At 39.0% G+C, this 8854-nt stretch overlaps 2 non-coding genes across 2 annotated transcripts; both read right to left on the bottom strand.

Annotated features, from left to right (window-relative positions):
- Positions 1-1265: 1265 nt before the first annotated feature.
- On the bottom strand, positions 1266-1373 carry LOC148567142 (small nucleolar RNA R71). Its single transcript, XR_015882171.1, has one exon. It is a non-coding gene; the product is annotated as a small nucleolar RNA R71 (small nucleolar RNA).
- A 5829-nt stretch (positions 1374-7202) lies between these two features.
- Positions 7203-7310, bottom strand: LOC148567141 (small nucleolar RNA R71). Its single transcript, XR_015881521.1, has one exon. It is a non-coding gene; the product is annotated as a small nucleolar RNA R71 (small nucleolar RNA).
- Positions 7311-8854: the final 1544 nt, after the last annotated feature.

The following is an 8854-nucleotide window of genomic DNA, read 5'->3' as shown; positions in this document are numbered from 1 at the left end:
TCTCCGGCAGCCATAAACACAGAGGCACAGCTCCCCTTTCCAACAGCGTCACCTGCGGCGGTGGCCAGTGCAGCAGTGACGTTTTCTGGCGGCAGAGGCTTACCGGCGCACCCCATGAGCAGCGACAAGGTTCCCAACAGCAGCTGGGCTTCACGGTGGCAGAGTAGGCGTGACTGGCAACGGCACGGCTGGAGGTCACGGCGTGTACGACGGCGACGCGGATGGACTCCGACGCGGTGGTTGGACCTCATCTCGGTCTCAGATCTGTTCTCTCCTTCGCGCGTCTCCCTTGCTCTCAGCCTGGCTCGGTGACTCGTGGATGGACCGAATGACGGTGGTACGGGGACGGTGGTGCGACGGTGAGACGTGGGTCGACGGCAGGGAGCGGCGGCACGTTCTCTCCTCTCTTCCCTTGCGTGACAGCCCTCAAGGCGTGGCACGACGACGCGGCAAGATGGGACGGCAGCGTTGAGCAGGACAGCGGCGATGGCGGGTTCGACGGTGACCATTTGAGCGGTGGCTTCCTCACTCTCATCTGGCGCACTCAGCCTTTCTCTCTCTCTCTCTCTGCTTTAGCTTCTTTCTTTCATGGAAATCAAAGGAAACTGTGTATTACCGCTGCTTGTTAGAAAGGAGGGCTGTAGCAGTTTGGGGAAACCGGGTCAGGGGAACCGGGTAGGGTTTTTAGGGTTAGGGTAAAATTGGGTTCAATGGTAATTTTGTAATTTCAAATAAAAGTAGAGGTAACATAGTAATTAGGAACGGATTTTAATCCAACAAAATTAATGTATAGAAATACTATTTGCTCCTCAATTTTACACTTTATTTTCAATAAAATGTCCAATCCAAAATTTAAAAATAATATAATTAATTTCTCTATTTTCCAAAACAGCAATATCAATATATTAAAATATTGATTATTTAGTCCATATCATATAAAATCCTTATTATTTCCTAACTATCAACTTTATAATTTAAATATAGAAAATAACCCAATAATTATAAAATTGGATAATAATCATAACTCGTCTCAAATCCAATAAATCAAAAATTGCCTTAATTATCTATGATAAAATAATTTCTAAAATTAAGGCTATAAATAACTATATGATTTGAGACTTGATCATAATAAGATTTCTCAAAAGTTCTGGGTCTTACACAGAGCTAGAGTATAGTTGGACTCTCAACCTAAAGATAGCCTGAACTCTTGGGATAAGCTGGTCACGGCTTTTCTAGCCAAGTTCTTTCCTCCTCAAAAGCTTAGTAAGCTTATAGTGGATGTTCAAACCTTCAGACAGAAAGAAGGAGAATCCATCTATGAAGCTTGGGAGAGATACAAGGAACTGACCAAAAAGTATCCTTCTGACATGCTTTCAGAATGGACCATCCTGGATATATTCTATGATGGTCTGTCTGAGTTATCAAAGATGTCACTGGACCATTCTATATGTGGATCCATCCACCTAAAGAAAACGCCTGCAGAAGCTCAAGAACTCAATGACATGGTTGCAAATAACCAATTCATGTACACTTCTGAAAGGAATCCTGTGATAAATGGGACGCCTCAGAGGAAGGGAGTTCTTGAAATTGATACTCTGAATGCCATATTGGCTCAGAATAAAATATTGACTCATCAAGTCAATATAATTTCTCAGAGTCTGAATGGATTGAAGGAATCATCCAACAGTACTAAAGAAGCATCTTCTGAAGAAGAAGCTTATGATCCTGAGAAGCCTGCAATAGCAGAGGTGAATTACATGGGGGAACCCTATGGAAACACCTATAATCCCTCATGGAGAAATCATCCAAATTTCTCATGGAAGGATCAACAAAAGCCTCAACAAGGCTTTAATAATGGTGGAAGAAACAGGTTTAGTAATAGCAAACCTTTTCCATCATCCACTCAGCAACAGACAGAGAATTCTGAGCAGAATCTATCTAACTTAGCAAATATAGTCTCTGATCTATCTAAGGCCACTGTGAGTTTCATGAATGAAATAAGGTCCTCCATTAGGAATTTGGAGGCACAAGTGGGCCAACTGAGTAAAATAGTCACTGAAATCCCTTCTAGTACTCTCCCAAGCAATACAGAAGAGAATCCAAAAAGAGAGTGCAAGGCCATTGATTTAACCATCATGGCCGAACCTACAAGGGAGGGAGAGGACGTGAATCCCAGTGAGGAAGACCTCCTGGGACGTCCAGTGATCAACAAGGAGTTTTCTTTTGAGGAACCAAAGGAATCTGAGGCTCATCTGGAGATCATAGAGATTCCATTAAACCTCCTTATGCCATTTATGAACTCTGATGAGTATTCTTCTTCTGAAGAGAATGAAGATGTTACTGAAGAGCAAGTTGCCAAGTACCTTAGTGCAATCATGAAGCTGAATGCCAAATTATTTGGTAATGAGACTTGGGAAGATGAACCTCCCTTGCTCACCAGTGAACTGAGTGATCTGGATCAACTGAGATTGCCTCAGAAGAAACAGGATCCTGGAAAGTTCTTAATACCTTGTACCATAGGCACCATGACCTTTGAGAAGGCTCTATGTGACCTTGGGTCAGGGATAAACCTCATGCCCCTCTCCGTAATGGAGAAACTGGGAATCTTTGAGGTGCAAGCTACCAGAATCTCATTAGAGATGGCAGACAACTCAAGAAAACAGGCTTATGGACTAGTAGAGGACGTGTTAGTAAAGGTTGAAGGCCTTTACATCCCTGCTGATTTCATAATCCTAGACACTGGGAAGGATGAGGATGAATCCATCATCCTTGGAAGACCCTTCCTAGCCACAGCAAGAGCTGTGATTGATGTGGACAGAGGAGAATTGATCCTTCAACTGAAGGAGGACTACCTTGTGTTTAAAACTCAAGGATCTCCTTCTGTAACCATGGAGAGGAAGCATGAAAAGCTTCTCTCACTGCAGAGTCAACCAAATCTCCCACAGTCAAACTCTAAGTTTGGTGTTGGGAGGCCACAACCAAACTCTAAGTTTGGTGTTGGGAGGTCCCAACCTTGCTCTGATTATCTGTGATCCTCCATGAGAGCTCACTGTCAAGCTATTGACATTAAAGAAGCGCTTGTTGGGAGGCTGATGAGCGGATAATTTATACGCTTTTTGACATTGTTTTTAGTATGTTTTTAGTAGGATCTAGTTACTTTTAGGGATGTTTTCATTAGTTTTTATGTTAAATTCACATTTCTGGACTTTACTATGAGTTTGTGTGTTTTTCTATGATTTTAGGTATTTTCTGGCTGAAATTGAGGGACTTGAGCAGAAATCAGATTCAGAGGTTGAAGAAGGACTGCTGATGCTGTTGGATTCTGACCTCCCTGCACTCAAAGTGGATTTTCTGGAGCTACAGAACTCGAAATGGCGCGCTTCCAATTGTGTTGGAAAGTAGACATCCAGGGCTTTGCAGCAATGTATAATAGTCTATAGTTTGGCCACGAATAGATGACGTAAATTGGCATTCAATGCCAGCTTTCTGCCCAAATCTGGCGTCCAGCGCCAGAAAAGGATCCAAAACCAGAGTTGAACGCCCAAACTGGCACAAAAACTAGCGTTCAACTCCAAGAAGGACCTCTACACGTGCAACACTCAAGCTCAGCCCAAGCACACACCAAGTGGGCCCCGAAAGTGGATTTATGCATCAATTACTTACTCATGTAAACCCTAGTAGCTAGTTTATTATAAATAGGACATTTTACTAGTCCTTTTGACCATCTTTGGACGCCTGGTTCTTAGGACATTCACTTATGTATTTTTAATGGTAGAGTTTCTACACTCCATAGATTAAGGTGTGGAGCTCTGCTGTTTCTCAAAGAATAATGCAAAGTACTACTGTTTTCTATTCAATTCTTCTTATTTCGCTTCTAAGATATTCATTCGCACTTCAACTTGAATGTGATGAACGTGACAATCATCATCATTCCCTATGAACGCGTGCCTGACAACCACTCCCGTTCTACATTAGATTGAATGAGTATCTCTTAGATCTCTTAATCGGAATCTTCGTGGTGTAAGCTAGAATGATGGCGGCATTCAAGAGAATCCGGAATGTCTAAACCTTGTCTGTGGTATTCCGAGTAGGATTCAATGATTGAATGACTGTGACGAGCTTCAAACTCGTGATTGCCGGGCGTAGTGACAGACGCAAAAGGATAGTAAATCCTATTCCAGCATGATCGAGAACCGACAGATGAATAGCCGTGCCGTGACAGGGTGCGTTGACCATTTTCACTGAGAGGATAAGATGAAGCCATTGACAAAGGTGATGCCTCCAGACGATTAGCCGTGCCGTGACAGGGCATTTGGATCAATTTCCCGAGAGAAGACCGAAAGTAGCCATTGACAGTGGTGATGTATCACATAAAGCCAGCCATAGAAAGGAGTAAGACTGATTGGATGAAGATAGCAGGAAAGCAGAGGTTCAGAGGAACGAAAGCATCTCTATTCGCTTATCTGAAATTCTCACCAATGATTTACATAAGTATTTCTATCCATATTTTATTAATTATTATTCGAAAACTCCATTACTATTTTATATTCGCCTGACTGAGATTTACAAGGTGACCATAGCTTGCTTCATACCAACAATCTCCGTGGGATTCGACCCTTACTCACGTAAGGTATTACTTGGACGACCCAGTGCACTTGCTGGTTAGTTGTGCGAAGTTGTGAACCATGGTATTGGCATCATGTTTTTGGCACCATTACCAGGGAAAGAAAGAGCGATAAATTTTACATAATTAAAGTGTAATCACAATTTCTGCGCAGCAAGTTTTTGGCGCCGTTGCCGGGGATTGTTCGAGTTTGGACAACTGACGGTTCATCTTGTTGCTCATATTAGGTAATTTTCTTTTTGTTTTCTTTTCAAAAATTTTTCAAAATTTTCTCACCTGTTTTCGAAAAAATTTTTTTAAAAATAATGTTTTCAAAAATAAATTATTCTATGGCTTCAAAAATTTTTAAGAATGAATTCTAGTGTTTCATGAAGCATGATGAATCCTATCTGACTGTAAAGCCATACCCAAACTGCTTTGGGATTGGCTAATCACCTCAGTGGAGTCATGCCCAATCCTTCTGGATAGGGTATGTCAGGCTTGTCATGTCTGAATTACACTCATATTTTTATTAAAGCTTGGCTGGCTATTAAGCCATGCCTGACCCTTTGATTGGAGCTTTAAGACTAACATGACAAGATTCCTGGAATTCATATTAAAGATTTTGAAATCCTTATCTTTGTTTTTCAAATAATTTTCGAAAAAAAAAACCAAAAAAAAAATTTAGAAAATCATAAAAATAAAAAATATTTTTGTGTTTCTTGTTTGAGTCTTGAGTCATATCATAAGTTTGGTGTCACTTGCATATTCATCTTGCATTTTTCGAAAATTCATGCATTCATAGTGTTCTTCATGATCTTCAAGTTGTTCTTGGTCAGTCTTCTTGTTTGATCTTGATGTTTTCTTGTTTTGTGTCTTTTCTTGTTTTACATGTGCATCTTTCGTTTATTAGAGTCTAAACATGAAAGATTTCTAAGTTTGGTGTCGTGCATGTTTTCTTTGCATATAAAATTTTTCAAAAATATGTTCTTGATGTTCATCATGATATTCACGGTGTCCTTGGTGTTCATCTTGACATTCATAGCATTCTTGCATACATTCATTGTTTTGATCTAAAAATTTCATGCATTGCATTATTTTACTTGTTTTTCTCTCTCATCATAAAAATTCAAAAAAATCAAAAAAATATCTTTCCCTTTTTCTCTCATCAAATTCGAAAATTTGGATTGACTTTTTCAAAAAAATTTTAAAATCTAAGTTGTTTTCATGAGTCAAATCAAATTTTCAATTTGAAAATCTTATCTTTTTTAAAATCTTTTTCAAAAATCAAATCTTTTTCAAATTTCTTAGTTATTTTCGAAAATTATAAAAATATTTTTCAAAAAAATCTTTTTCTTAATTTTATATCAAATTTTCGAAAATAACAATAACAATTAAAGTTTTGATTCAAAAATTTCAAGTTTGTTACTTGCTTGTTAAGAAAGATTCAAACTTTAAGTTCTAGAATCATATCTTGTGATTTCTTGTGAATCAAGTCATTAATTGTGATTTTAAAAAAAATCAAATCTTTTTCAAAAACTAATTTCTCTCATATCTTTTCAAAAATATCTTCTTATCTTATCTTTTTCAAAAATTTGATTTCAAAATATCTTTTCTAACTTCCTAACTTCCTATCTTTTCAAAATTTGTTTCAACTAACTAACTAACTCTTTGTTTGTTTCTTATCTTTTTCAAAACCACCTAACTAACTCTCTCTCTCTCATTTTCGAAATTCCTTCCTTCTTTTTCAAAATTTCTTTTTAATTAACTATTATTTTAATTTTTAAATCTTAATTTTCGAAAAACTACTAACATTTTTCAAAAACTATTTTCAAAAATCACTAACTCTTTTTCAAAAATTATTTTTGAAAATTCCTTCTCTCTCATTTCCTTCTATTTATTTATTCATTTACTAACATTTCATCTCACATCTCTACCCTCCTCACAGTTGTGTTTCTTCCATTACATTACATTCTTTATCTCCCTCTTTTCTTCCACTCACAAAGGGATCCCTATACTATGACATAGAGGATTCCTCTTCTTTTCTTTCTCTCTCCTCTTTCTTATGAACAGGGACAGAGAAAAAGGCATTCTTGTTGAAGCTGATCCAGAACCTGAAAGGACTCTAAAAAGGAAATTAAGAGAAGCTAAATTACAACAATCCAGAGACAACTTGATTTAAAATTTCGAACAAGTAAAGGAGATGACAGCCGAACCCAACAACAATGAAAGGAGGATGCTTGGTGACTTTACTGCACCTAATTCCAATTTACATGGAAGAAGCATCTCCATTCCTGCTATTGGAGCAAACAATTTTGAGCTGAAACCTCAATTAGTTTCTCTGATGCAGCAGAACTGCAAGTTTCATGGACTTCCATCTGAAGATCCTTTTCAGTTCTTAACTGAATTCTTGCAGATCTGTGATACCGTTAAGACTAATGGAATAGATCCTGAAGTCTACAGGCTCATGCTTTTTCCATTTGCTGTAAGAGACAGAGCTAGAATATGGTAGGACTCTCAACCTAAGGATAGCCTAAACTCTTGGGATAAGCTGGTCAAGGCTTTCTTAGCCAAGTTCTTTCCTCCTCAAAAGCTGAGCAAGCTTAGAGTGGATGTTCAAACCTTCAGACAGAAAGAAGGTGAATCCCTCTATGAAGCTTGGGAGAGATACAAAGGACTGACCAAAAAGTATCCTTCTGACATGCTTTCAGAATGGACCATCCTGGATATATTCTATGATGGTATGTCTGAGTTATCTAAGATGTCATTGGATACCTCTGCAGGTGGATCCATTCACCTAAAGAAAATGCCTGCAAAAGCTCAAGAACTCATTGACATGGTTGCAAATAACCAGTTCATGTACACTTCTGAAAGGAATCCTGTGAATAATGGGACGCCTATGAAGAAGGGAATTCTTGAGGTTGATACTCTGAATGCCATATTGGCTCAGAATAAAATATTGACTCAGCAAGTCAATATGATTTCTCAGAGTCTGAATGGAATGCAAGCTACATCCAACAGTACTCAAGAGGCATCTTCTGAAGAAGAAGCTTATGATCCTGAGAACCCTGCAATAGCAGAGGTAAATTACATGGGTGAACCTTATGGAAACACCTATAACTCATCATGGAGAAATCATCCAAATTTCTCATGGAAGGATCAAAAGCCTCAACAAGGCTTTAATAATGGTGGAAGAAACAGGTTTAACAATAATAAACCTTTTCCATCATCCACTCAGCAACAGACAGAGAACTCTGAACAAAATACTTCTAATTTAGCAAACTTAGTCTCTAATCTATCTAAGGCCACTGTGAGTTTCATGAATGAAACAAGGTCTTCCATTAGAAATTTGGAAGCACAAGTGGGTCAGTTGAGTAAAAGGATCACTGAAATCCCTCCTAGCACTCTCCCAAGCAATACAGAAGAAAATCCAAAAGGAGAGTGCAAGGCCATTGACATAATCAAAATGGCCGAACCCAAAGAGGGAGAGGAGGACGTAAATCCCAAGAAGGAAGACCTCCTGGGACGTCCAGTGACCAATAAGGAGCTTCCCTCTGAGGAACCAAAGGACTCTGAGGCTCATCTAGAGACCATAGAGATTCCATTGAACCTCCTTATGCCCTTCATGAGCTCTGATGAGTATTCCTCTTCTGAAGAGAATGAGGATGTTACTGAAGAGCAAACTGCCAAGTTTCTTGGTGCAATCATGAAGCTGAATGCCAAATTATTTGGCATTGATACTTGGGAAGTTGAACCTCCCTTGTTTATCAATGAACTAAGTGATCTGGATCAACTGACATTGACTCAGAAGAGACAGGATCCTGGAAAGTTTATAATACCCTGTACCATAGGCACCATGATCTTTAAGGCTCTGTGTGACCTTGGTTCAGGAATAAACCTCATGCCCCTCTCTGTAATAGAGAAACTGGGAATCTATGAGGTGCAAGCTGCTAAAATCTCATTAGAGATGGCAGACAATTCAAGAAAACAGGCTTATGGACAAGTAGAGGACATGTTAGTAAAGGTTGAAGACCGTTACATCCCTGCTGATTTCATAGTCCTGGATACTGGGAAGAAAGAGGATGAATCCATCATCCTAGGAAGACCTTTCCTAGCCACAGCAAGAGCTGTGATTGATGTGGACAGAGGAGAATTGATCCTTCAATTGAATGAGGACAACCTTGTGTTTACAACTCAAGGATCTCTCTCTGCATCCATGGAGAGGAAGCAGAAAAAGCTTCTCTCAAAGCA

Source organism: Arachis ipaensis, chromosome B4 (genome assembly GCF_059453495.1).
Source record: "Arachis ipaensis isolate K30076 ecotype BB chromosome B4, ASM5945349v1, whole genome shotgun sequence".
NCBI classification, from domain to species: domain Eukaryota; kingdom Viridiplantae; phylum Streptophyta; class Magnoliopsida; order Fabales; family Fabaceae; genus Arachis; species Arachis ipaensis.
Note: the sequence above shows the minus strand (reverse complement) of the source record. Positions and strands in the feature narration are given on the sequence as shown.